We start from the raw sequence: 26,326 nt of genomic DNA, 5'->3' as shown, positions 1-26,326 counted from the left end.
CTATCATCTATCTATCTGTATATCTAGCCGGTTAGCTATAGAAAAGTATATTTATCTACATGTATATAAATATATAAATACGTATACACATGCATTTCATACTTTATGAATAAAGACTAATAAAAACAGAAAAAACATAATTACATTTCAATTCAATTATAAAATTTAATTCTAAAATAGAAGACATATAATGTATATGAAAAAATATGGGGGCTGGGGATTTAGTTCAGTGGCATAAGCGCCTGCCTTGCAAGCAGGCAGTCATGAGTTCAACCCCCCGGTACCGATAAAAACGAAAAAGACAAAAAAAAAATATGTAGGTCTAAACAGGTTATATCAATAAAAACTGGAAATTTATAAAAGTGGTAAGATAAGGAACATAAAAAGAACTTGCTAGCTGGCTATTCCTCTGTTCTGATAGATATATAGATCTGGACAAATGTAAAAAATAATATATATCAGTATATGTGAGTGGGAAAATATGGCATATGAAATCTGTGTTGGTTGCTTTTCTCTCCTTGCTGGAACAAAATACCAGATGCCCAAAACAAAGGAAGGAAAAGTACCTGTAGCTCACAGTTTGTGGAGGCTTTAGTTTGTAATCAGGGGACCCAAGGCAGGATGGCATGCACAGGGGAGACAGCTCAAGAAGCAAAGGACAGCAAAAGTAACAAGAGCAACAGCAGAGGTGTGAAGCTCTTTTCCTCCCTCACACTGTAAGCAGCTAACCATCCCGGAGGGCGGGTATAGCACTCGCACCATCTCTCTGCCCTCCTCTGGCACAGGCTGAGGATGTTTCCAAAGTTAGGATCCTGGTCCCCTGCTGAGTCACTTAGTTAAACCTGTAAACTTCTGAAGTATCAACCCTTTACACTGTCCCATAGACAGATGGAAGTTATAGATACATGATGGAAGAGATACTAGCATGTTTATAGGCTGAAATCACCAGAAGAAAGGGAAAGGAAACTACAGATAATTAAGATGATAAGGCTCATGGCAATTAGGAAGCCGTAAAATCAAGAGCACAAACAGAACAACCCACCTAGAATCCAAAAGATCCTCTTAAGCCTGAAACAAAGCTGCTCAGGTGGCCCAGGTATAGTCTACAGCTGAGGATGAGCAGAAACTCAAGAATGCCCAGTAGCACAGGTGTGCAGTTGCGTAATGCAAGCAAGACCTTCAGCGGGTGGGAGAGGCTGGAGGTAGTGGCTCAGTAAACAGGAGCACTGTAAAGACACTGGTGGTCAGAATGAGAGATGCCGTGATACAGCAACTCCAAGATACATTGCAGGCTTTGTTAGGATTGAATACCAGGTATTCAGAGTTAGTTTTTTCTTTAATAACTTTTTTCTATAATTCTAAAACCTATTTAATAGTACTATGTGTGAACCATGGAACTAACAGCAGTATTGCCATTAACTTAGGAGGGGGGAGTCATAACTTCCATTTTTAAAAAAGGAAAGAAAAGCGTAAGAGTTTCGAAAATAGACATAACATAGCCACAGCTTTAAGAATAGGACTAGGATGTAAAGCAAACCATGGAATGTACTATTTCCTAGTACATGCAAAGGAGGCTGCAAGCAAACTTCTCTGAATTCACAATAGATTACAGTCCCCGCATCTGTCAGCAAATATTCTGTTAAGAATATGTCTGGAATGTCTGTTAGGAATATGTCTGTTAGGAAATATTCACTGAAAAAGAAAGCAACAGGACGTGCAAAGGAACAGGGACATCATCAGCAGGCCTTCCCATCCAGGACTCCAGGCTGAACTTGGAAGCACGGACCTGTTCCCCAAGACCTTGCCCAAGCTGGCCTCAACACAGCTTCTACGCCTCACCTGAGTCCACTCCTTACCGTGCTGAGTCCAAGCTGCAAGGGAACCCCAACAACTATGCACACAGTTACAAAGGACAGGTCGCCAGCATATTTCAAACTGATTTGGTGTCACTTGATTAGACTACTTGATCATCTGGATGAGACAATTAGGAGATTATTTAACTAAGCACGTGGCTTGTGGCTTTATTGTCTGCGGGCCTATAATATCCAATATCACTTCTCTGTTCCAGTATCAATCACACATTCCTTTACACCTGTTGGCTTGCATATAGATCTCCACAGCTCACTGGAGACAAAAGGAGTCTCTTATGATTAGAACCATACGATCAATTGGAATATCCACCAATGAGTAGGAGAGTTGTTTATGTAAAAAATGAATCAAAGAAGAAAGGGATGAGTAAGCAAGCCCATTTTAAATTTTAATCAAATTAAATGTGATTGTACAGGTGACAGAATAGATTCGTGACTACTCTAAATTAACATGATATTTTACAAGTCTTTAATGTAAATAGAGCTTCAATTTCATGCAGAGGTACCGGGGGTTAAACTCAGGCCCTTTGCACTGAACTACGTCTCTATTCCTTTTTTTATTTTTTATTTTGAGACAAAGTCATGCTAAATTCAAGTTTAATGTTGACAAAGAGGTTATCAAGTAGATGGTCTCAACAGTTTGCAAAAAGAAGACTTGCTGCTTTTCATCCCAGCATTTGAGATCGCCAGAATTTGGTCGTAAGTCACTTTTGTAAATATTTTTCTACATTTCCAGTAAAATATTTTATTTAATGTTTACAAATATTTTACTTCATGCTCTTCCTTTTCCTTCTTATAATCATCTGTATTTGGGTAAGCATCTGGTCTACTTGGTGCAAGTTCCTTGAGGGCAGAAACGCTCTTTGATGAATCTTTACTATATATATATATTATATTCAATAAATATGAAAATGAATTTAAAATCTGTCTGCATCCTTTTTATGTTAAGAGTGGCTATCGCAGTAATTAGAGCACTTCCTTAGTTGTATTATCTGTTTTCTTCTATAATCTTTCCCAGTTAATTTCCTATCCTAAAAAAACCACCCTGTAAATTCTCACTAACTCCAATTTAGTAGTAATTTTATCTATGAAATTTCATTACATATGCCTCAAAATGAAAAATAGCTGCATATTTATGTGGACACATTTCAACATTATACAAGTAAAATATTTAAAATAGTATCTGGTGCACAGTGACTACTAAATCAATGTTAATTATTAATTAATTAATTAATTATTATAATTACTATTGCAGAAAATGGTAGCTAGGGTTATTTGTTTTAGTCATCTCAGCTAGGTTCTTGAGTTGTAAGCAACAGAAATTAACTGCCTCACTTTAAGAAGAAAAAGAGGCATTTTGGAATTGCTGATTATAGTGTATAGAATTAGGGAAAGCACTGAAAACTCATGCAGGCATCTCAGCAACCAGCAGATGTGGACTCCTTCTTGAGGGTACTGCCATCAGATGGACCGACCTTTTCAGGAATACCTTCACTGTCTTTTTTCTATGAAGCAGAATCTGCTTGGCTTCCACTGGCTCTTGCAGGCACCCAGAAGAGCAGGGACTCATGACTGGCAGCCCCTTCTGAGCCAAACACCAGAAAAACCATCATGAAGGCAAAAATAACATATATTCCTCCTTAAATCCAAACAGGAAGCAACTCATCATTATTACCATTATGTCACACTGTTACCATAAAGTGCCGCCATACTGTTCCTTATGTGCAGTCACCCTGGTAACCTGTTTGCTGTGTTAACCTTTGTTCCCCTTGCGAAGGACAATTGTTAGCCCACCTCGAGTTACCTATATTGCTCTTGACCTTTGACCCCTTTTGTGAAAGATAGTTGATCCTGAAATTAGTAGACAAAGGGCTGTAAATTCCTGCAAAGAAGGAAATGGATGACCACCAACTGCGAAACTTCTCTGTCCTCAAGCAAAGGGAAACAAAGGTCTTCTTCATTGTTCTTTCTATAAAAGTCTGTCAAAATTTTAAGCCAGTTACACAGCTTTGCAAACTCCAACTGCACTGTGTCATTGGTGCCAGGATAAATAAATGTGCTTTTTTTTCTTTAAAAAGACATCTTGCCCTGTTTTTTGGACAACATTTTGGGGTCTTGTTTTTGGGGTACAACACATTATATGATGCTTTGTTTTTGTGAATGTTGCTTGGACTCTATGCTTCTAATGATCAGTGGTCAATTTATGGCAATAAATATTTGGTGAAGTATAGGCTACAAATATGAACATTTTCTAACTAATAAATAATTGTGTTCAATGTGGTTTAACCAAGGAAAAGACACTTTAAGGTCCAAAGTCATCCTGTATAGGTTATGAAGCAGAGATGTTCTACAAAATCTAACCTCATAATACATTATTATTTTCTCTGCATTTATATTCATCTGCAGCACAAAGGTTGTGAGGCAAAAGTTGTACAATAAGAAACAAAACTCAATCTGAGCTAGTTCCTGTAAGGCTCACTGATTCACTCATCTACAGATGCTTGCTGCAGAGCCTGGGCTGGAGTTGAGCAGACAAAGGGGAGCAAAGCTTGCTGACCACAGGTGAAGAGTCATCCTCACAGAGGCAGATTCAGTTAGGAGAGGGAGGCAGAGATAGAGGGAGATCCAGTTAGGATCAGATAGGAGTGGAAATTCCACCTTATATGGAGAGATCATGCTATAATCAAGCTTTTCTGAATAAGTGAGAGATATGATTGAGCCAATAGAGTTGAAAATAAAAGACTCAAGACACATTTCAGGAAATACAATCAACAGAATTTTCTACTTCTGAAAGGAAGACTTCGGGTTTCTGGCAAGGAATACCAAGAAAATTACAGTGCCATTTGCTGAGATGCAGCAGAGGAGTTGTTATAAATCCAAGGAGGGACAGGAGCATAAAAGTTGTGAAATTTGAGATGCTGTATGATATTGAAGTGGATGTCAGGCAAGCGATAAGATATATAGGTCGGAGCATAAAAGAGTCCAGGATGAAGATATAAATTTGGTTGTTGTCACATATGCATGTTATTTGAAGTTATAGGCAAGAGTGAGATTACTGCAAGAGAAAGTATAGAATGAGATGAAGCAGAAACCCCAGGCTGAGTCCTGGAAATTACTGGATAGTGGAAAAACATGATGACGTCATTGAGGAAGAGTGTCTAAACATATACGTGTGCAGAAGAATCTGGTATGCACAAGGTAAGGGAATGAGAAATACCATAAAGGACACATATAAAGTACTGTGTAAATGTAGAGGGGAGAAATCATGCCCATCATGGAATTAGCTTTAAATAAATGTTTTCAAATACAACCATTATTTCCAGCCTTCTGGGACAGAAAACAACTCTCTGAAATGTAAATTGTGTAGCTTTCTTTTTCAGATCATATTGGTGGCATTTCAAACGTTGAAAATCCAAAGGATGGGGCAATCTAAGTGATAAAGGACTAGAAATCTTTCCTAACTTTTTTAGTGATTTGAGAATCTACTTGTGTTGGGAGGGGCAACCCATTTTTGGACTCTATTTTTGTAAAAAGGTATCTGTTTGCACTGGGCTTGGATTGGGCTTTTTCTCATCTCTTTAGGGTAAAGAACACGATATAGCATGCCATGGTCTTAAACTTCAGACTTTCAAAAGACAGTGCCCATTATGAAAGGAGAGTGGTTCCTACCATCTGTGGTATAGGCCTGATATAGGAGCCGAGACTTAAGCCTACTGAGATGGGCAAAATAGGCAATGATACTGTGTGCAAATACAAGTGTGGAAATGCAAAGCTTTGATCCCAAATCACTTTTATCATAATATTTCTCTACATTATTTCCCTTAAAACATGGAGCAGGGGCTGGGGATTTAGCTCAGCGGCATAAGCACCTGCCTTGGAAGCGGGCAGTTGTGAGTTTGATCCCCGGTACGGATAAAAAGAGAAAAAAAAAAAAAAAAAAAAACATGGAGCAAATCCTAGGATCTGAATCAAATGACCACGCCTCTGTAGTGCAACACTGTGGTTTTGAAGAGCCTGATAGCTTGTCCCAAATTATCAAAAGCCACATTTTCCAATAGAAAATACAGTAATATTTCAGTTTAGTTGATTTAAATTTAAATAGCTACATATGGCAGGAAGATAGCATATTAGAAAGCATAGCTAAAGGATTATCATGAAATTCTCAAAAAGTTTCAAGGCCAACTTAATTTTTGTTAGTCACACACTGCATACTACATTTACCTGGTCATAGTACTAAGAAACAGATAGCCCTTGAGTATATTACCTGGCAAAATATTTTACACAGGATGAATAATGAGTGAGTTTTGCCACTTCTGAACGAGTTAGTTTAATTTTCTGTTAGTATCAAAAGCAGCTCTAACTATGTTAAGAGAAGCTAGACAGGTGAGAGAAGAGCTTAGAATCATTCTGGAAACAGACTGTCAGGTCCGATAGCTTGTATGTGCCAATATCAGTCCTAATTAGTTAACTGCTTAAGGTGGAATAAAAGCTAGAGATGGATAGATACAGCAAATATCACTTATAGAAAAGCTGTGCTTCTACAAGTGTCTCCATTGATTCCCTATTTGCTTTAAGTATTTTTTAAGACTGGGAACTAAATTACAGGGGGCAATGACCACCCTTTCTTTTAGAAAGTCAAGGTATTCACTGGGTAAAATGCATGTGTGTGGAGATCCCATTCCAATCCCATCATGAAAAAGGCAAAAAAGCAAAAGCAGAGCTTCGCCACGTGCCAAGGGAAAAAGTCATCATTCGCATGATTGTTTAGCTACGGATTATAAAGTGCAAATCAGTACCTCACTTTGTAACCTGAAGATAGGAAGATTTTTTTATTGAGGGACACTAAATTGGCCAACGCCCAGAAGAGAGGTGTAATTGCAAAATACAGGACATCCTATGGTTTGGCTGTGGCTCATTCCTCAAAGCTTCACGTCCTGGAAGTATGGCCTCCCACATGCTGGCACTGAGATGGTGGAAGCTTCAGAGGTGAAGTCTAGTGGAAGGTAACTAGGGCAAAAGTGGATTAATATTTGTCTCACAGGACAGCGTATGGTAGATCTCACAGGAGTGCATTCATTCTCACAAGAGCAGATTCTAACAAACCAAGTTGAACCAAGTTCAACCCACATGCTTAGCTCTTCCTCTGCAGACTGCTATTTATCTTTCTACTTCTCTATCTCGTTGTGATAGTCAACCAAGTCATCTTGCCTCACCAAGATGTTGGTGCTATGACATTTGGACACCCCCACCTTAGCCAGCAGAATCACAATCCAAATAAATCTCTTTACTTTATAAAGTACCCAGCTCCAGATATTTTGTTATGGCAGCACAACGTGGACTGGCACGATGAATAATATTGTCAACAATTGCTCAAACAGGTGAAGAGCATTTTTGTCTCTAGCCTCAAAAACCTAGCCAAGTCTCCATGATACCAAAAAGTTCCTTAGTCATAAGCAATCAAAATGCATGATTCAGAAAAATACTGCCAATATAATGAAAAGTCAAAAAAAAAACTTCCTATATGTTATAGTATAAAATAAAAGACCTTAAACTAGCAGACTTAGATTCTGGGCTTGATCATAGTACTTACTGTTTACATTGTAAAATTAATAAAGTGAATCTCTCTGAGATTGGTGGCTCATTTGCAAAATGAGTCAGATTACAAATTAATAGCTGTAATCACGATCCTGATGAGATTAGGTCCTGGGATTTCCAGTCCTGATTTTCTATGGAAGAGGTAGTTTCTCCTACATATCACATTAGTAAGTCTTGAAGAAATACTTACATCTTAAAAGTGACACCCCAAGCAGTCTGGCAGCTCCTCAGTAAGCTAACCTGAGTAATTCTATGACCCAACAATTCCTCTGAAAATGTTTGAAAACAAATGTTCAAACAAAAACTTGCACAAGAACATTCATAGCATCATTGTTCACGGCAGCCAAAAGGGTGGATCATCAAAGAGCAGTGCACCCATACAACAAAACACTATTCACCCACAGGAAGGAATGATATATCGCTACTTGCTACAGCCTAGATGAATCTTCAAAACATCATGCTAAATGAAGAAGTCAGACACAAAAAGCTACATGGTACCTGATTATATTGATAGGAAATGCCCAGGGTAGGCAAACCTGTATTGACAGAAAGCAGACTGGTGGTTGCTAGGAACTAGAAAGACAGGAAAATGGGAAATGACTCCAATGGGTGCATGATTTTTTTTCTGCATGATGAAAATGTACAAGAATTCTACAGCAAGCCAGGTGTGGTGGCGCACTCCTCTAATCCCAGCATTCAGGAGACTGAGGCAGGAGGATCATTGCAAGTTTGAGACCAGCCTGGGTTATAAAGTGAACTCAAAGCCAGCCTGAACAGGACAGTGAGACCCTGTCTGAAAAGACCAAAAAGGAAAAAAAAGAGAATTCTATAGGAGTGATGTTTGAAAAATATTTGGAATGTACTGAATACCACTAAAGTGTTAAATGATTTAAATGATATATTTTATATTATGCATATAAAAATTGCTATTTTAAAAAGTAGATTGTTATGGTGGCCATTGTTGATTTCCTATTATCTTGTTTTGATATTCTGAATTGCTTTCACTGTTTTGTTTTGATTGACTTTATTCTGTTTTATTTTATTTAATTTTATTCTCTTAAAAATAATAAATAAACTAGATTGACTAGTTAGAAAATTGATTAAACTAAACGTACACTTGTATATATATTCTACCATGGATTAACAGCCATTTCATGGACTAGTAATCTAAAAGTTCAATAATTTAAGCATTCTTTAGAGCTGTAGTCCAATATATGAAAAAAGGAGAATAAATTAACTGGATCAGTGGTTTTTGGACACACACTAGTGCCTTTTCATCAGCTGTACAAAAACAGAAGGACAAATCTCATAACTTGAAATTGGGTATCACTGATAGCCCATCAGAAACATGAGAAAGTCCCAAATTCAAAATGTAGGTATCTACAAGGAGCATAATCATGGCAAAAGGTTTGGGAATCAGATCTCCAAATGATTCCCTATGAAATAGCTATAGTCCTGAAGTGCCTCAGATGGTTCCAGAATAATGTCAGGTCAGTTTGCCTAAAGCATTGAACATCTCACCACCATCACCAAGGAAATTAAAGCAGTGTGAGTGACAAGCCAATCAGTCTCCTTTTGCAAATATGTTCAAAAATATATCAAAGAACCTAAGAGATTCACAATGAGCCTGCACGGTGCACGGTGCAATCTCTCACAGTTTCCTGGGACCTGCTAGGGACCATAATAAGATGAGTCCCCAAGGAAAAAACCAGGCAGAAGAGATCAAGACCCCAAAACAACATTTCCCCACAGGAAAATGGAAAAATCAAACTACAGAAAGGGAGAAAAAAATTTCAAAGGCACCAAAAGAATGACTCAAAAGTTCTGCCTTATTACTGGAAATTTTTTTTTCTGCACGACATTTTCCAGGTGGGAATGTCTCACTGTGTAGATTTTCTCCCTTGAAGAACACCTGGTACTGGTGCTTCACTTTAAAGCAGGTAGTGTAAATACCATTCAAGATGTCTTGCACCACCTTGGAGACTAAAGAATCTCTCAAAAGTGAATTAATATCTTTGTTCTTACACATAGCTAAATACATGCAATTTTGAAATAGACATTTAGATTTAGAAATGCATTTTAGTCCCTAATTTTTTAGATCTTTTTTATTCATACATCCTTAAAACTGCTTTAGAAACTTTGAGAAATTCCCTAACACACCCCAGTTCCCAGGTAAATTGTAGTAAAAATGAAAATGCTCAAAGCATCTGAGAGAATTAAGGATCTGTTACATAATCTTAAATTAAAATCCCCAATGCAACATTTTTCCATCATAGGAAGCAGCAAATACAGTAGGCATTTAAAACACTGATTCGTGAGAAATACTTCACAATGAAATTTCCCTTTAGTGAAAACCACTATCACTCCATTCATACCAAAACCAGATTTCTTGTGAAAGCCACAGATTAATCCTGTAGAGTGTCAACCTTCAGTCAGGGAAGGGAGACATCTACTGGTGATCAAAATAAATAATGCAGGAAAGATGAAAAAGAGAAAAATAGAGACAAATAGAGATATGGATATCCAGTATCTTCATGCATCTATAAATATACACCTAACATAAACGTTAAGTATTTATACCTATAATACCATAAATACACGTATCACACACGGATGTGCTGTCGTGTATGTAATATTTCTCTATAATGTTATATGCATGTATTCACACACACACATACTACTCAGATAAAATAAGTACTCAGCCAAAGATATTTTGCAGATACAAAATAGACAGTTAAAAATCTGCTTTCTGATTATAGAGACTATGACCCGAAGCATTAAGTTCTAAACGTGTGACATGGAAAAGCACAGTTGGTTAATGTGACATAAAAAGAAATTTCTCTTGATGGTTAAGATAATTATACAGTTGGTTTCTCGCTAAAAAAAAATTTAACTTTGCAAATTCTGATTTTTAGTGCAATTTATGTTACTCCAACAGAGTCACTACAACAAATTACAATTTCTTTGTTACTACTAACATTGTTTTGGACCATTAATAAAAGTCTTGGTCTCAATCTATTTGTCAATTATCCTGAATTTTTACTTATTTATTTTTTTATTTAATTCAAGACAGATAAAGCTCATCTGGGTCATTTTTCCTAAGGTGGCATCAAAACACATCCCCATGCCCATCAAGTCTATGTCCTTGTCACCTGCTGAATGGCCCCTGAAACAGGGGGACAAATCTCTTCTCAACCCACCAAGGCCCCATACCTTCCTGCTATTTCCCTCTTTTATCTAAGAAAGAGAGGAACTGAAAAAAAATCCTTTCCCCAATCAGCAGCAATCTCTCCAAAGGTCTTTTAATTTCAAAAGTCATAAGTGTTAATTAGCTATTATTAAGTGCCCTCTGTATAAATTAACATGATTGATGAAAAAATTAAGGCTAATGAAAAATGTAGCAATGCATGTATTTTTAAGTGACTATATTAAAAGATGGTGGTCCCTCTGGACAGAAACTAAGGCCCTCTCTTTGTATCCTGACTTTATTATTATCTCTCGCTCTTTCCCCCACTACTTCTTTTTTGAGGAGGACACTGGGAAAAATGCAGACTCTTTGACGTTAACTCAATAGGTTTTTAAGAGCTGAGTTTTATTTTAGCTTGGGAAACTAAATTTCATACCTTTATTTAATATTGTCTCGTGGGATAAAAACCCCCTAATCTCTAGCACTCTGGAAGGAAAAGGTCCTCTGGATTTAGAGAAAATCAAATACATCTCTTCTCCAGGGTGGGCTTGGAAGGAGGTGGTGCGTGCACCCTGCTGGGCACCCACGCTGTGGGGCAGAAGCCTGGGACTCCTTCAAGTCACCCCCTGCCCACCTTCCACTTCTCCCCATCCCTCTGTGGAGTATTTGGGACACAGTTCAAAATTAACAAAAGCTTTCTACAAAAATTAAAACAGAACCTACAAGCCTGTATCTTCCATTGAAAGTTAAGTACTATAAACTCTTCACTAACAGTTACAAGGGTTTTATTTTCCCTTAACTAAAACGTGACTAGGCTTTCCTAAGGACAATCGTTCTAAGGATCAGGGCAAATACAGACCACGTTGAATTCAAAGGAGATGCTGATGAGAACTTCCAAGAGGGAAAGGGGTCCAAAAGTCATAAAACAAAATTACCAAAATGTGCAGAGAGAAATAGTTGGTTACTTAAATACAGGAATAGATATCTTTTCATTTGAATCATGAAATAGATTTTCATCTTCACCTGCAGATAACTGGAAAGGAAGCTTTGGAACTTAGGCATGGTTTATTTGTTTAATATCATACTTTTATCCAATATCAAATCCTATCCTGAGAAGGAGCCTGTGATCAAAATAGAAAAGTAATTACTTGATGTTCATTTCATAAAGGGTTACAGAATCTTACAAATTTGCAAACTCTTTTAAAGGCATAAAAATAACTTCAAATGCAGACTTTTAAATTCCATCACAGGTATCCAAAAATTCAAAATGTCTTCAGAACGTTCAAAAGTGATACAGCATTCTGCATAGGCCAGGAGCAGGAATCTCTCCGAAGTTAGCTTGGCTGTCTGCCTGTATTAATGGCTTGGGTGGTCATGTTTCCATCTTATCAGTTTCTCTCCCTTCCTCCCCTATCAACCTCCTTCCTCGTGAATATTTAAGAAGCCAGCTATGGTGAACACTGGCCGCGCCATCTGATCTGTAGGACCATCTTTGCTTTGACGAAATTGCAGCACAGAGTACTAAATCACACATCTCTCCTGCTGTTCTGTTGCATCTTTACGCTTCCTCAGGCTGACTGCAGCTCATCCTCCCTTGCTCAAAGGTGTCCTAACCAGCATCCAGGGTGACTGCCGCACATGTTACCGGGGCAGCTGTGTTAATTAGCTCATTGCCTTTTCAATGGGAGAAGGTTCTGCAGCAGAGGGCCCTGTGTTTATGAGATCCATTAACATACTGCTTGCAGGGACAAAAGGAGGAAAGGAAGCAGAGTGGTGGGAGACAAACATGAGCTCTAAATCCTGTTCACAACTATTGACTGGTCTAGATGCTGGGTGTTAGAAGGATCTGACGGTTCGCACCAGCCTCAGCTAACCAGAGAAGAAAGAGAAGCCCGTTCCAATTAGGAAGCTGAAAAAATAAATTTAATAAGGAGGGTTGAAAAAAAGTAATTAGCACTGCTTTTCATTTTATATGGCTTACAAAGTCTGTATATCCATAATTGTGTATTATTAGGGAAACAATAGCTCAAGATTGATGCAGAATGTACAAAATGCCTTTCTCACACAAATTCCTTTAGAAGTGCAAACATCAAAACATCATTCAGAGGAAGATTTAGTGAAGGACACAGTTCCATCTTGGGAAGGAATAGATGCGGCTTGGCATTGGAATCTGAAAAAAAATGTTTTTGGAGCATCTAAGTGTTTTCATTAACATTTCCCCCCACGTGGAATCATACTTCAGTGATCAGTGATTCTGCTCCATTGCTACATGAAAAAGTGGGAGGAAAAAACCTTCCAAAGCTGGATGGTTTGTTTGCTAAATTTCAGTTATGTGTGTTTTAAAATAACACTTAGAAAAAGCTGAGATTTTGAAAAATATCACATCTAGTAAATACTGCAGAGATGGATTATGTCAAAGAATTCTCTCCTAAGCAAGGAAAATATTTGTCTCTTGGCATAGTTAAGTAGCGCCCATTGCAAAGCAAAAATGTTGCTTTCTTTTAGATTTCATACTATCGTGTACATTCAGACTGGTACAGTGAAGCCTCTCAGTCTGTGGGTTCAACATCCACAGATGTAACAAACCGGCAATCAAAAATATGTGGAAAACGAAATTGCACCGGTGCTTAGCACGTGATTTTCTTGTCATTATTCCCTAAATAATGCAGCGTGACTACTATTTGCATAGCATTTGCATTTCAAGAGATACCGTAAGTAATATAGAGATACTTTAAAATATTCAGGAGGACGTCCACATTCTAGCTACTTTATGGAAGAAATTTGTGTATCCTTTGATTTTAGCATTCTTGGGGGTCCTGGAACCCATCTCCAAGGATAACCAGTGATGCCCATATTTAGATCTAGTACTTTTCAATGAGCTTGTTAAGGGAGGTTAAGATTTAGAGAAAGAACCTTACTGTGCCCTCCCATTTTACCTTCCCACACACACAAATCTTCTCTCTTATCAGCCCAAGCTGTCCATGTGCTGAACAGGGGGTCAAGTGGGTGTGGTTAGGATGGCTGCAGACACGTGGGTCTCCACTTGTGGTCTCAGGACCAGGAGCCTCAACATCTGTTGAGGTGAACACCTGTTAGAGATGAAAAAACACCTGTTAGAGATGAAAACCTTTAGTCACCACCCCAGCCCTACTGAATCAGAGACTCCTATAGCGCAGCCCCACATCCTGGACTTTAGTGAGTCATATGGGTGATTCTGAGGGACCCTTAGCTTCAGACCTGCTGCTATAGAAAGACTGAAAGGAAGGAGGGAACAGAGAACGGGTGTTTCATTACTGACATCTAACCCAGAGTTGAGCAGTAGGATGATAGCCCCAGAGGATTCTCAGTCTCCTTAGCTCTCATTTAACATGAGCTGAATCAAGTAAGTAGCACACTGACTTTTTTTTTAAATCAGAAAACAAACAGTCTCTTTCCTCAAGCCCAGAGACACAATGGAGAGAATAAGCCAGGTGCAAGAGAGGAGACAGGCACACATCCCAGGATGACGATCCTGGCCCTCCTATGGAAGACTTCTGAGTGCCGAGAGCCAAGTGCTCCTGCTTTCCAAGGTCATGCTTGCCATCTGGTGTGATGCCACTGTACTTAGGGAGACAGCTGTGCCCAAGAAAAGAGAGTCTTGTTTGTTTCTGGGATGACCCTGGTTTCCAAAAGTGTTGACACAGGATTAAGAGCCACAGGGACTTTCCACAAAGGTGAATTGTTATGGTTGATACATTGTCAACTTGAGAAGTGTAGAAGATTAACTGAGAGACTCAGCCGGGAGCCAGGATCCTTACTTTGTAAATATCCTCAGCCTGTGCAAAAGGAGGTCACAGAGATTTTGTGAGTGGCTACACCCACCCAGGGGTCAGGGGGTGTGTACAATATGAGGGAGGAAAAGAGACTTGCTCTTCCCTGCTTTGTTCTGGCTGCTGCCTTGAACTGTTGCCCCTGTGCCATGCCACCCGGCCTTGGAGCCAGCTGATTATGGACTGAAACCTCCATAAACTGTAAGCTAAATAAACTTTATCTTCCTTCATTTGGAGTGGCAGGTATTTTGTCCCAGCAACAAGAGAAAAGCAACCAAGAACATGAAAAAGAACAAAGTGACCCCAAAGGTAAAGCTACAGGGTATTCATGGCACACAGAAATTCACTCTGAAGGAAATGCACCACCCATAAGCCCTGGGACAGTTTGAGTCTGTGGAGAAGGTCTCAGACCCTGACCTTGGATCTGGATAATAGCTACCTGGTCCTAAGTCCTGTATTTTAGTAGTCAAAAAAGTCACAAAAGACCCAAACAGGTACATTAAAAGCAATAAAAGTAGAACATTCAGAGTGAAACCACGTACAATCATCCTTAACAGTAACATATGCACAGCTAAGTGTACGTGATTTACATTATATGGAATAGAGGAACGAAAATCTGAACACTTGAATGCACCTAATGCTTCCAAAGACACATTCCCATGGTCAAAGTAGGCCAGAAACCTAGGTAATTCTATAAGACAAGAACACCTGGACATCCACATCACTTAGGGTGTGGTGCTCAGGACTGGCACAGTGAACCCATGACCTAAGTGTCTGCTATCGGCACTAACTCTGTTCAGGTGCTAGAAATCCAACTCATAGGCTTTGCCCAAAACCCCAGGACAACATTCCTGCTTCCAACACTGTGATGGTAGATTTGACCCCTTTCTCCACATCAGAGATGGACACCACTTTACAGCAGGGAGACGCTGATCAAAGGACACGCAGCATATATAATCCTCCCTTTCAGCAAGAGGATGGTGGAGCTGTCCTAGAAGGACTAATAGTCCATTCTCTTGCTTCTCTTCATGTTCTCTTTCAGAACCCCAGGGCTGCTAGAAACAAGCCCGTTATTCACAACAGATGTGCGTGCGGAGTGGGAGACAGGGTTTCAGCACAGTCAGAGCAGTTACTTTGGTTGGAACAATCATAGGTCACATATAGTATCTTCTTGATAGGACCAAAGTGGGGAAAGATCTTGGTGAAGCACATTCATCTTGTTCATGCAACCACTTAGTGCACACGGTATTCAGCAAATCCACCCAGGGTGGAGTGGAGACATGCCCATAGTGAATAATGTTCTTGTAGGAAAACAAAATTCATTCCCAAAATTCATTCTCAAAATGTAGGTTGGGTTTATTAGGAAAATAAAAACAAAAGGCTAATTTTCATTATTTTTAAAGATGAACTTCTTCATTTTGCATCCTAAGTCAGAAAAAATTACACCTGAAATATGCCCAAATCGTGACACTTCAATAAAAATCAAAAAAATTGAAATAAGGAAAGAAATATGTTCATCCGATTATGAAAATTTATATAGGCATAATCACTAAACTCTTTCTATAGAGAGCATTGTTCCGCCTTCAAGCATCAAGGTATAGTTTTAAATAAAGAGATAATCTGAACCTGTTGGATAGGGTGCAGTTATTTTCATTTTTTAAAATATAATATCCAGGGCTGGGGATCTAGCGCAGCAGCCTTAGCACCTGCCTGGCAAGCACGAGGTCATAAGTTTGATCCCCAGTACCAAAAAATAAAAAATCCATCCAATTGGATTAAAATATAATATCCAAGAGTTAAAATTTCAAGAGAAGGAAAATTTAAGATGAGCTGTATAGAACAAAACAGATGATGATGATAATGCCATATATAATAATATTTATATGACAAGATTGATAATTTGTAATAATTCTATTATACCAATTTTAGTGTTTCCACATCTTTAAACTGATAGATTGTTTCCAAATCAAATATTGCTTTGCATTTTCTTGTTACTGACAAGTCTAGTGGCCACTTCTTTAATGGAGAAAATTTTCTACACATTAAAATGAAGTTTAAAAGTTCACATAAAGCATGATTTAGGAAAGATTATCTCATTTGAAGTTACTGTCAGTAGAGCCAATTATGAAAATCTTGATTATGACAGCACAATTAATGACTTTGCTAAAAGAAAATTTAAAAATTAATGAAACATATGTAATTTATTATTTACCCAAATATCATCAACCATACATGGAACCCTCAACATTGTATAATCATGAACAAATTTATCTGATATTTTGCCAACTTTTCAGACATATAAAAGTCATATATTTAAGCATATTTTTCAGTTTTGTCATTATTAAGGTATACTCGCCAAGATAAAAGAATGAAGCATCTTCCAAAATGCATTCATTTCATTTATAACTTTAAAATATACCTCATGGTAGTCTTGACGAGTCCTGCAGATGCTCTGAGCAAGCTGGCCAGATCCCAGGTGAGTGTGGAAAAAAAGAGTATGAGCCAGAGATATCACTGGTGGATACCACGGAACAGACAGGTGTAGGGTACATTGAACACACTTCATGCCAGCCCCAGTGCACCAAGAACCCACACTAGAATCCGGTGACCACTTCCTCCAAAGCCAAGTGGCTCCTCCCCTTTCCCTGAGTGTGCTCCCAAATGCCGCCTTGGAACATAGCAGAATGGATTCTAAATGACCAAGAAAGATACTAACAACCAGAGCTAAATTGTTAACATGAATTATGAGAATGATAGAATCAGACAAGAAGTTAAATTGAGGGTTTCAAAACTGCTCCCTACCAGCACCTCCCTATTAGTGCTGATAAGAAATGTTGAGTCACTAGTTGACAAATAAAGGCGTTACCATCAGCTGAGCATCCACATGGTGTAAGGAAACCTTACTGCAAGTGTAACCAAAGGAAGGTGGCTACTGATAGGACAAGCACCTCCGTGACGGATGAAGGAGGAGGACATGGTCATAGACGGGCTCTTTGGCTCTCGGTCTGCAAACCACACTGGACAGCTCTCCATGTTTCAAGCACCGAGACGCTTTTGCCTTTGATCAGACATCCATATCGGCCTCCCACTCGATTGCCTTTGGCATTTGACTCAGAGAATGGTCTTCTACTTTCTCCCACTTTAGGTTAGGTTCTCCATTTTCCTGTGGTCTATTCATATGAGAACAAAACATTAACCCAAGCACTAACTGACTGAGCTATTAAACCATGACTTTTTTTTTTTAACCACTATATTTTCCTCTCTGACCTGTTGGACAGAGGACTGGAAAACTTTCCCTAACAATTCTGGAATGTCTAAGCACCACCTTTCTAAGTTGTTACCCAGCATGGTGGAGCACCCCTAATGCTGGAAATTGATATATTACATTAAAAATAAATACCATGAGACCTTCTGCATTTTAAAGCCTTGGGCTAAAATGTCTACCTGCTATCCTAGCCTTAGCATGGTGGGAGACCCTTAAATATCTTATTAGTCAAACAGGAGGAAAAAAGGTAAAGGTAATAGATAGCTCTCTGGGTCATACACACACACACACACACACACAGAGAGAGAGAGAGAGAGAGAGAGAGAGAGAGAGAGAGAGATGTACTCTAAACAATTTACTTTAAAATGTACACTGCCAAACAAATGCCTTTGCGGTGCAATCTCAAACAGGACTTTTGGCCTAATTTGCTCATTCTAAGGGCCTCATATTTAATAAGCAAATGTGTTGACAGGATATCGCTCTCATCTTTTTCTTTTCTTTCTTCCCTTTGCAGTCTGGAAATGTTTAGAAATCTAGTTGAAGTAATAAACAAACAAACAACTAAAAGCAGTCATCTTCATTTTTAGTACTAAAAATTTAAGCCCTGAACTTTAAACACAAAAGAAATCAAAGTGAGCAAAAACAGACCGTGTAGTCGGGCTGATTAATAAACAGCTTAGTGCATAATGAGGAAAGAATTGCATAAATCAAATCCCCAAGATAGTCCAGAGTATATTCTTTCAATTATACAATGGCCTCTTAAAACAACAACATATGTGATCATTAAAATGGCTTATTATGAAAACAGCATCCAAATGGGTTTCAGCATTTGCTTTTTAAAAAACTTCAACCACAATGCTAAGTGGTGGTGTGGGAAGAGCTTGCAACTTTGATGTAATAATAATGTTTATCTGGTTTCCTTTCAGACTTCGTTTAGAAAGAAATATTTTAAGAACCATAACTATACTGAGAAACTAGATTTGAGGAAGAGCATTTGAAAGCACTAAAAAATCTGGGGATTATATTGTGCTAGTGGTACATATTAAAATCCTAAAGTGCAGAGAGTCCTGAAAGATCCTAATTAAACCTTTGCAAATTATAGTTTCTCTGGAGGAGGCAAAGACCGAGAAACAATTGATGTGATTTTTATAAACAGCTTCTTATAAAAAAAAAAAGCTGTGAGTAAATAAAAACCAGGACTCCATCTGGAAAATGGAACAATGGAAGAGGAACCAAAATAGGAAAATGCTGTCAAGAAAATCAATTAAAGCTGAGTAAGCGATGCCCATGACAGAAAGGAAGATGCAGTCTGTAACAAAGGAATAAGTGCATGGGAAGGCAAAGCAGGAAATGGTGTACTCGATGAATGGATGTCCTCATGCTCTCCTGAATGTTTAGGATCTCCCCAAATTTGTAAGCTGAAATTCTCACCCCAAGGCAATGCTGTTGGTACCTGAAGGTTTTGGGAGATGACTGTGTCACAAGACTAGGATGTCATGAGTGCGATCGGAGCCCTCATAGAAAAGATCCCAGAGGACCCCCTTGCCACATCTCCTTGTGGAGACCCTGAGAGGAGGTGCCGTCCCTAACCCAGATAGTGGACCTCACCAGATACCACATCTCCGTGCCTTAATCTTGGAGTCCCAGGTCCCAAGAACTCTGAGACATGAATTCGTGTTGCACATAAGCCAGCAGGTCTGTGGTTTTTCACTATTGTTCTACAAATGAACTAAGACAGTCCATTCACATTGACAAAATTTATTTTTAGACTGCAAATATTGTTTCCATTTTGTTTGAGCCTTTCTTAGTTATAATAGAATTCCTTTAAAATAGCATTTTCTAAAAATACAGGAATCAAGGAGTTTGTATATAGGTGCTGAATGAATGTTATTTTGTGAAGGGAGAGAAACATCATCTCAATCAGCATAATTGAAAAGGGAAATTTTTTAAATGAACCATCACTGCTTCCCACCATGCATCTATTTATGACTTGGGCAGAATATGTAGCGGGTACCCTGGACGCTCCTTAATTTCCCTTGAATTTCCCTTAACCAAGAAAGACCTAGTGCCTGTAGAGGCACAGAGGAAACATGTGCTTCCTTCTTTGTTTAGATTTCTAGAATGTAAACTGTTTACTTAGGAAAACATTTATCTCTCCATTTCACTGTGTGCATCATGAATCATCAGCATTACGGCTTCCTTCCTCAGACTCGAGTTTCACGAGGCAGCCAAGCAAACTCTTCTGGAAGAGACACAGCTGAACTGTTATCCGTAAGTTACACAGCAGTACTCCTGAGCTTATCCAACCCTTTGCTAAAAAACAGGGTTTTAAATGGAGGAAACAACCTGAGAACAGCAGACAGACAACAAGGGAACTAAAAAGTATCCAAAAAAATAAAAGCAACAGAAAAGAACTTTTTTCAGTTTTGCGAGGACCATAACACACTTTTGTGACATCTTAAATATCTCTCTTTAAGGGACCAGAACCTGCTGGCTGAATCAGAAATGGAAGCTCGCAAGAGCTGTGGCTTCGTTATAAAAGCTGAAGATGTTTCCAGGTCTCCCCTGAGGGTAAATGCTGCAGGAAAGGGTTAGTGTTGATATCTCGGGACTCAGGTCTGCTGTTTTAGTGTTGGTGCTTAATATGTCAATCTAATTATTCCATCACTGGTGAGAGAACATTGAAGTTGCCAAATACAATTATGGACTTGTCTGGTTTTTTTTTTATAGTTTTGATGATTAAAGTATGCGCACTAAAAATTGATATATATATTGATAGATCCACTTTTTTATTATCATATAATGTTTCTCTCTGTCTCTGCTAAATTTCCTTGTTCTGAATGAGGTCTGCTTTATCTTATATTAGCAGAGCAACTTCTGATTTTTAAAATTAATGGTTGCATGATAAATCTTTTTTATTCTATAAAGTTCAACTTGTATAAATCATATTCAGAGTACATTTCTAATAGACACTAAACAGTTGGGTCATTTTTGTAAATCTGTTTTTCCAATCTCTGTCTTTGCCTGATGGATTTGTACTATATGCTTCCAGTGTAATTATGATATTTTAGGGTTCAAGTCTGTCATTTAGGTTCTGGTTTTTTGTTTACTTGTTTGTTTTGCTTCCTGTTTTCTTTTGTCTTTTTTTTTCTTTTTCTAATTTCTTCTTCCAGCCTACTGTGGCTTACTTGAATTTTCCTTTAGAATACTATTTTGCTTTTAATAGCTTTTACAGGGGTTTCTGTAGGCATACATTTTATATTACTTACCATGGTCTACCTCTCGCTATATCTTATCACGCAAGTAAGGTGTAGAAACCTAACCTCACTGCATGTTCCATTTTCCCTCTGCCACTTACAATTGTCTTCAATATCCCTATCCCTAAATTTAAACCACTTAAGATATTATTTTTACAGCACTGCCAAACATAATTTAGAAAACTCAAGAACAGGTAGGGACTGGGGATTTAGCTCAGTGGCACAAGCACCTGCCTGGCAAGCGCAAGGTCGTCAGTTCAATCTCTGGTAAAAACAACAACAAAAAAAAAAAGAACAGATAAAAACTATTTTATTTGCCCATATTTTTCTCTTTCATTACTCCTTTTTTGTTCAAAAATCTGTTTGGAAAGACTATCTCCAGCTAAAGTGCTCTCTCCCTCTCCTCTCCCTCTCTCTTCCTCTCCTCTCAGACATGCAATATCTCTGCCTCATTTTGTCTCTTCCAAGAGGCAGCTGCTGCAAAATGTGATCTTTAGATGAATACAATAATGGCTTTCACAGCTCAGCAGCTGGACTTTCTGCCAGTTATGCTACGAGTAGGTGGGGACCTGAGAGATATATTCTCACGGCTTTTGTTAAGTAAAAAAACCAAAGTGCAAAATAATGTTAAACACGACATGTGCACACTTATGCATAGAATACTGTTGTCATTTGTCCATTGCTATAAAAAAAAATTTGAGTCAGGTCAACTTAAAAAAGAGGGAAGGTATAGTTTAGCTATTGGTTTTGGAGATGCCATTCCATGATCAACTGGCCACGCTGCTTGGGCCCGCACCAGCCCAGTGCATCTTAATACAAGCATGAGGCAGAGGACAACCACTGCAGCTGGGTGTGACAAAAGGAAGAAGAGCCTGGGGTCCCCACATCCTTACAGATCACACTCCAGAGCCAGGACCACAGTGAGCTTCACCTTGTAAAAGTGCCACCACTTTCAAGAGTATCATAGGCTGGGAACCAAGCCTTCTTAACACATGGTCCTTTGGAGAACACTTATTCAAAACATAGCAGAATAATAGTTTAAGCATGCACAAAAAGTAAGGGAGCTTCTCCCTGTGGAAAATAATAGAAAGAAGAACGGTGCCTGGGGTTTGCAAGAGTCTTTTTTGCCGTTATGTACCCATTTGTGTTATTTGAATTCTTTGCTGTGCCAAAACATTGAAGTCCCCATTTTGAAATACTGAAAGGATATGAACAAACATAGAAAAATGGATATGTAACCAAAAGTAATGTAAAAAGGTATGTTATCACAATAATAAATAGAGAAAAATGCAATCTTTCTCTAAACTTGGCTCTTTTTTCACTTTCTTCCTAATGCTGTATTTTCAGATTTTATATCTCACGTCTAATTTTTAGAGAGGGCTTCCTTGACTCTTGGCCTATACAAGGGGCTCTATTATATGCTGCAGTGATCCAAGTTAATTTCAGAATTAAAATCTCCCCTGGCCCATGTTCTACAAGATTTGAAGGAATTCTAGCCTTCTGGGAAGTATTTTCTAGGCATTTTGTTAGATCATCACTGATCAGAATAAGCAATATATTTGAACTTTGGAAGAATATCACACATAGTAAACAGACAATGACCTAACAGCCCAAGTTGGTGGTTTTTTAAGGATCTTTCGAGCTCTAATAACTGAACGCCCTAGGACCTGATTTATTTGATTCAGGGTCTTCTTAGATGTTGACACAAGATGAGAGGAGAGTGTCAGTCACTGATAACTGATGAGTGCTATAATGCCTGAACAAAACTATAACAAGTTTATAACATTGGCGTTTCATTTTCAAATCACCTTCCTCCCAAACTCCTTTTAAGTATATACAGGAATAGGAAACCATGGGCTGTCATTAGAAATCAGTGGAAATTTTATCAGTAAAAAGTTTGTACAAGCCAACAATAACCTGCTTTTTCTCCCCTTTCCTGCAATTTAGCTTTCTTGGTAAGCACCACACGACATAACAACTCCAAAAGTGAATTGTGTTGTAGAGGTTTTGCATTTTTAATACCTTTTTATTATTGTGACCTTCCATTTTACATTTTATAGCATTAGTGTTTCACATACAACTCCAGTGGCCTGTGGTGCAGCTTTCCAAGGAAAAATGGCAGGAGATTCCAGGCCTAGGCTTACGAGCAACTCTTATAGGATTGATGGTAGGGAGACACAATCTTCTGAGTCATTTCAACACACTTCATCAAAGAAGTCATCTGGCTATAAAAGCTCCTGTCACTTCCCACAGTACAATATCCAGTGCTTTTGCCACGCCACCCTCCACCTGTAAAGAAACAGTATGTGGTGTCACAATGGACTTCCTCTCATGGAAGAGAGACCTAGCTCCCCCAAATCCAAGCTCCAATGGAGTATCGTCAACCTCATTCGTCCAAAATGGACTTCGGGTTTCCAGGTAAGAACAGTCATTGAATGTATTTTTCAAACTTGTTCAGAAATTTCCTTGCAGCAGAAATACTTTTCTGGAATTTCACTGTCATTTATAAATCTTAGAAGTATATAGCATGATCACATGCAATGTAACATGGTGTTTTGAGCAAATATATTAATAGTTACACTAAGTTAAACCTTTCTGTCTCCTCACATACCTATCATTTCTTCTATTGAATACTTTCAGAATGGTTCTGAATTGTACATACACTATCACTGCCTATGCTCCCTCTACACTATGCCATACCAGACTCTTACACACCAGAACTCATCGCTCCGACCTGTAGCCTAGCACCCATTGACCAGCCTTCCCCCACCCTGTCCTGTTACTACCCCAAGGCTCCAGCAACCACTGCTCTGCTCTTGACCTCTATGGGACCAACTTTTTTATATTCTGCAATGTGAGGGAGATAATGTATAACTTGTCTCTGTGTATAACTTAGCTCACATAATCCAGTGATCGCTGTTTCCACTCACGTCATCACAAATCACAAAATGTCATTTTTTTTAATGGCTGGGTAGTTCTCCATTGTGTATATGGATGACATTTTCTTTATCCATTTATCAGTGGATGGGTACTTTTTTCTGTTTCTTAGCTGTTGTGTATAGTATGAGAGTGAATATTGGCGTGGAGGTGGCCTTTGGCACACTGGTTTCGGTCTCTCTAGCGGTAGTATTTCTCAGTCAGATAGAATTTCTGTTTTTTAGTTTTGGAAGAGCTTCCACACTGTTTCCACAGTGACTGCATTCTCACCTACAGTGTGCAAAAGGCCTCTTTCTCCATATTTTCCCCTCACCAAAGGTGTTGAAGATGAAAACTAAATGTAGAAAACAGCCCAACAAGCAGACATTTTCTATCAGAAGAACTAGATGACGAGGTCTCTGTATAAACTCCTGAATAAATATCTGGGGATAATATTGTTATTTCAAAGATTAGATTTTAGGCTGGGGGTTTAGCTCAGTGGTATAAGTGCCTGCCTGGTAAGCGCAAGGTCCTGAGTTCAATCCTCAGTACCAAAAAAATAAAAATAAAAAGATTAGATTTTTTAAAATATTATTTAAGGAGAAAAAGAAAAAAACAGAAAAAGGGTACAAGTTATACAGAATTTCAAATAAACAATAGGAAATCACTAGTTAATAGATTACATATTGTCATCTTAGAAATAGTTGTTCAAGTTACAAAGTTAAAGCATATAAAGTGGACATTCAAACAGTGAGACTGCAAACAGTTTTGTTCAGTGATCCAACAAAAACTCAGTAATATGGTTATCTATCTTTTACACTTAAATATACATGCAGTTATATCCTTTAGAGCACTTTTCCTCTCTTTTTTAAAATGACAATTATACATTTTGGGTTTTATTACTCCCACAGTTCTTATTACCTTTTTTTTGAGGAGAATAAAACCAAATGTGACATAATAAAACAGAGTCAGTCAAATCAAAAGGATGGACATAGTACATAATGTGAAAACAGAATACAAGGTGATCAACAATGGTTACCATACTGCCTCTTGCTATTGTAAAAAGAATTGCCTATATCATCAGTTATAATAAAATTGAACAAAGTAAAGAACAAAAACCAATAAAACCAAAACACTGGAGACATTACAGGACTTCAAAAGAAGATAATAGTCAAACCAGAATGGGCGTCATAGTGAATCTTATTGTCTTCACAGTTGTTGCCTATTCTCTCAAACTTGGTACTAGCAAGCAAAACAGAATAGAATAAAATCAGTCAAAACAAGATGATGAGAGCAATACAGGGTTTCAAATCAAGTTAATAGGAAATCAAAGTGGGTTACTATAATATATCCTGCTATTTTTATTTTTTTCACTTAATTAAAAAGATAAAAATATAAAATAAATAATAAAAAAGGAGATTGAGATAAAAGAGGACAGAACAACAAATCAGCACAGGTCAGAACATAATCATTTAAGCAAAATAGTGTTTTACCACAAGATACCCTGACATAAAAGTAGTTACCATAGTGTCTCTTTCCTTGAAATCTTTGAGTATAACTTCATATACTGTAGCATCAAACATATCAAGACAATGTAAAATCATTCAAGAGAATGACAGTATTACAGGATATTTAGAACCAACTAATAGAAAATGAACAATGGTTTCTGTAGTATCTCCTTTTCTATAAAAGTTTTTGTTTATATTATCACATATAATAAAATCCAATAATATACAACATGTTAAGACTGATGGAGACAGAAGAACAAAAGTTTGATGGGACTTCAAAACAAGATGATATTAAATCAGCACTAGCTATTATGATGTCTTGTTTTCTCCAAAATACCTGTTCCTACCATCCAACCTTCTCTGCCTCGTTTCTGTTGAGCTCTTTTTCTGTCGTTTGCTGTCAGTTTGTCTTCTTCATTTCACTTCCTGCTCCATTCATTGTGGCCTCTCTGCCACTGTTTATGGAATCTTGGTATTTTTCTCTTTTAGAATGTCCTACAGTATTCTCTGTAGAGTTGAATTGGTGGTTGCAAATTCCCCGAGTTCCTCTTTTTCCTGGAAGCACCTTGTTTCTCCATTAATTTCTAGGGACCATTGTGCAGGATGTATCAATCTTGCCTGGAGGTTATTGTCTTTCAAAGCTTGAATTATTTTGCCCCACACTCTTTGTGATTTGATGGTTTGTGCCGAGAAATCTGCTGTAATTCTGATGGGTGTTCCCTTGTAAGTGATCTGTTTCTTGTTTCTGACAGCTGTTAGTATTCTGTTCTTATATTGGATTTCTGGAACTTTGATTATTATATGCCTGGGTGTAGCTCTGTTTGGGTTGTAGGTAGCTGAGGTTCTGTATGCCTCATAGATCTGAGTATCTTTACCTTTTGCTAAATTAGGAAATTCTCCTGGATTATTTCTGTGAATAGC

General features: G+C 38.1%; 1 long non-coding RNA gene across 2 annotated transcripts in view; it reads right to left on the bottom strand.

The window, feature by feature from the left end:
- Positions 1 to 13,592: 13,592 nt before the first annotated feature.
- Positions 13,593 to 26,326, bottom strand: part of LOC134478492 (uncharacterized) — a 95,963-nt gene continuing 83,229 nt past the window's right edge. For both annotated transcript variants that reach the window (XR_010051132.1, XR_010051130.1), the window contains exon 4: positions 13,593 to 13,739. This is a non-coding gene — a long non-coding RNA (uncharacterized LOC134478492). The remainder of the gene's footprint in view (positions 13,740 to 26,326) is intronic.

The sequence above is a fragment of the Cavia porcellus genome, unplaced genomic scaffold, assembly GCF_034190915.1.
Source record: "Cavia porcellus strain 051 isolate PalLab524CR breed Dunkin Hartley unplaced genomic scaffold, mCavPor4.1 scaffold_13, whole genome shotgun sequence".
Lineage (NCBI taxonomy): Eukaryota > Metazoa > Chordata > Mammalia > Rodentia > Caviidae > Cavia > Cavia porcellus.
The sequence above is the reverse complement of the archived record's forward strand: the minus strand, read 5'-3'. Positions and strand labels throughout refer to the sequence as shown.